We start from the raw sequence: 4,081 nt of genomic DNA on the forward strand, positions 1-4,081 counted from the left end.
TAGCACCTGTAAAATCACTTATAAAATAGAAATGAGATGTCATTTCATACTCACCAGAATGGGTAAAAGATGTGCATTAGAAGGTTTGACAAGGATGTAAAGAAATTGAAGCTCTCAAACATTGTAAAATAGCACATTCATCTTGGAAATTAGTGAAAAAATTCCTCACAAAGTTAGTTATAGAAATACCAAACAGCCTAGAAACTTTGTACAGCCTAAAAACTTTGTCTATAATTTTTATACACTTAAGTTCAAAACAGCAATATTATCCATGACAGCCAAAGAATTGAAAAAAAATTCACGCTGACCAATAGGAAAACAGATCACAAAACATTTTATACTCATGAAATAGTCCATTATCAAGTAAAAAAGAGAAATGGAGAATTGATATTAGTGGAAACACTGACAAGAGGCTAGATGGAAAGAGCCAGAACAAAATAACAAATAAAATGATTTGATTTTAATGAAATTTTTGAATTATCAAAATCAGGCATAACAGTTTCTTTGGGGTTGGAAGTCTAAGGAGAATTCAGAATAGCTGCAGACAGGTATGAGATTTCTTTGTGAATGATGAATATTTGAGAATATTCCAAGGTGATGATGATTGAATATACTTTCAGAATACAAAGAATCCCTAAATTTTATAGAATTAATTTAACAAATATAAAATTTTTCAATTACACATAAAATGATTTTTAAAAGGGATACTAGATAATCTTTAACCAGCAAAAGTGTTCTACCATGAAAGTAGACATAGAATATAGCAAAGTGGTAGAAAGCAGGAGCACGTAAAAAAAAATCAATGCATATGCTACAAAATTAAGAAAAATCAGAGAATAAGTGGTTGGGAGAGATGAGTGGAAATGTTAAAAAGGGATTAAAGTGATCAAGATGCATTGTATTCACAAATTACTTTATTGAATGGCAACTCCTTTCTTCAACTATTCAAATAAAATATTTTAAAAACTAGCAAAAATAATTAATTAAACAAAAATAAATGATGAATAGATAAATAAAATACAATAAAAATAAACTATAGATCTATAACAATATAGGCCAGAAATTTAAAACACAAACAAGAATAAAGTAGTTTTGTTGGTGCTTCTAGATATATAAGGTAGAAAATTTTGACTACATCTAATTTATTGAGTTCTTTTGTCAATGGCATTAATTATGCCAGTAGTAAAAATAATCATGAAGTTCTGAAATGAGCAACACAGTATCTAGGATATTACTAATTACTAATGCAAAGATAGATGCAAAGAAAGATAATGCAAAGAAAGATGGAATAGTATATGTTTGTATGATTAGATAAAATGTCAGAATGATGTCTGTATGTAACATAGATATCACAGAAATAAACAATAGAAATTTAAATGTATAAGCCAGGGTATTACAACATGATTACAGCAAGTAATTTATCTTTTTTTTTCTGGAAATGAGAGAAAAATAAAAGCAATAGTGCATAGTACAACAGTCAAAAACTACCAAAAGTGGTCAAAGTCACAAATACTACTTTTAATCCTATAATAGGAAGGTGAAGTCACCCTAACAATCACGTGTGGGAAGATAAACCAAGACTGCACTGAATTCTCTATACTCACATTTATACAGTGAAACATGACCACACATTCTTTTAATAAACTCAGCACCACCTTATGTTTATTAACACCTGCCTATGGTTTTCTAAACTGAAAAACTGGACCAACATCATTGCATTGCTATAGATTAATTTAGTGTTAAATAAATTGGTTTGCAGAGTTTAAGCAAATGGTATGAATTCAACAGTACAGTACCAGAATTGTATACAACATACCAATTTTTAGCTTATTTTTGGAATATGATCTTGTGTTTATGCTTAGGCTTTCCTGGATTGAGATCTTCCTATCAAAGCTTTCTACATAGCTGAGATGACAGACAGATGCCAACTTGACTAGCAATTGTATGAGATGTGATCATTGTTAAGTCTACAGGGAACCTACCCCCTATGCCCATCTCCTTCACCAGTCTGAACCCAGTAATCACCTGAATGTCCATTAACTAACTGTGTGTCGGAAAAGGATCCTTGGATCTGAGATTACTTCCTCCAACTCTATTTTCTATTGTGACTTACTCATTTTAATTTTTTTCCTGAAATAGTCCAGGGGCTTAAAATAAGGATCTATGCACTCTCCTGAGCTTAATGTTGGATCAAAAGGCTAATAAACACCATATAAGACTAAGCTTATATTAAAATGAAATGGTAAATTAATATATATGATAAACTGATAAGAGAACCTACTAATGCTTGTGTGTGTGTGTGTGTGTGTGTGTGTGTGTGTGTGTTTTATAAGAGCACACTTTTAATACTCTATTCACTATAAACAGTAGAAAATTATCTAGGATGTTATTTTTAGGATAGTAAGTTCTGTAGAATCGGTGACATAAGCTTCCACATTCCAGGATCTTGAACGTATTCTGTTCTTGTTTGTTGAACCATGAGCTTTGAAAGCAAACTCTCCTATATCTGAATTGCCAACAGGGAAGTAGCAGTCTAACACTACATACATATCATTGAATCTCAAGGTAATAGGTTTTTTTTTCACATCAATAAGATAATTACAAAAGGGATGAACACACAACAATTAAGTATCTAGAGTGAAAGGGAAACAAAAAAGTAAGCTTTTTTTTGGGGGGTGGGTCCAGTTGTGGGGCCTGAACGCTGGGCCTGGGTGCTGTCCCTCAGCTCTTCAGCTCAAGGCTAGTACCGACCACTTGAGCCATAGCACCACTTCCGGCTTTTTTTCTGCTTATGTGGTGCTCAGGAATCAAACCCAGGGCCTCATGCATACAAGGGAATGCTCTAACACTAAGCCACCTTCCCAGCACCAAAAGTAAGCATTTTTTAACTCCATATGATAATTTCACAGGGGATGAAAGAACTACAATTAAGTATCCAAAAAAGAGCCATCACACCTTCACAGCATCCTGTTATATTGTTACAATTGGTAGCTCTTGTTAACTTCTCAGTATGCCTAATATATAAATTAAGCTTTGCCATAGTTATTATTGTGAATCTCTTAGCCTATCATAGTATTCTTTTCATTTGTAGACCCCCAAAAGATGACTTACTTCTTCTATTTAAAGACATGCCTTCAGCTTTAGTGTTCAACCATGCATTTTCAGTCTTCTCAATTATTAACAGCTCTTTTTCTGAGTATATGTTTTTTCCCCTTGTTTAGGAATTGGTACTGAATGTTAAAGAATCCAATCTAATAGAAAGTGTAAACACCCCTATGCTCTAGGAGAGAGGTGTTTGGTTTTTTTCCTCCCGGGATGGATAACAGGACCTATTAATAAAAAGGCTGCTCTAGAACTTTGTGTCACTGAAACTAGTACTGCTTTATTGTTCTAGCTGTTCCTGGGGCTTGAACTTAGGGCATGAGTTCTGTTCTTGTGGGACTTTTATCTTCTACCACATGACCACAACTCCACTTTGGTGGTTAATTGGAGATAAGAGTCGCTTGGATTTTTCTATTCGTCCTGGCTATGCATTATCCTCAGAACTTAGCTTGCTGAGTAGCAAGGATTACTGGTAAAACAACAGGGCCCACTGCTTTAAGTGTTGATTTTTATTGTTATTCTGAGCTCCAACTCCTTTCAGGGTGAAAAGCAGTCACTGGGGACTCAGTTTTGCATGGGTTTATTTGTACAGCAATTTTTAAATATTTATTTGCTTTCTTGTTACATTGTTGCTACTTTATCTTACCTTCATTTAGTATTGGTGTCTACATTTTACATTTTATTATTACCAACATATTTCATGAAAAAATGGGATTAGTGCACCGAGAAATTCAAATTAGTACAGTATTAGTGGTTTGCCTCATTTGAGGAAGTTTCTCTGCCATAGAGTTCCCAACACATAGAGATTCTCTTCACTTAGAACACCAGGCTACCACTGAAAAAATGGGGCCTGACAGGAAATTGGATAGCACCAGTGGGGTATCTCCAGATATGGGAACTCTTAGCCACATTCCAAAAACTCACACTGCCATCGTCAAGATCAAGAAACACACCAACCCGGCCCAGAGGCTTCTCTACA

This window comes from Dipodomys merriami, unplaced genomic scaffold (assembly GCF_024711535.1).
Source record: "Dipodomys merriami isolate MVZ:Mamm:240054 unplaced genomic scaffold, mDipMer1.0.p SCAF_656, whole genome shotgun sequence".
NCBI lineage: Eukaryota > Metazoa > Chordata > Mammalia > Rodentia > Heteromyidae > Dipodomys > Dipodomys merriami.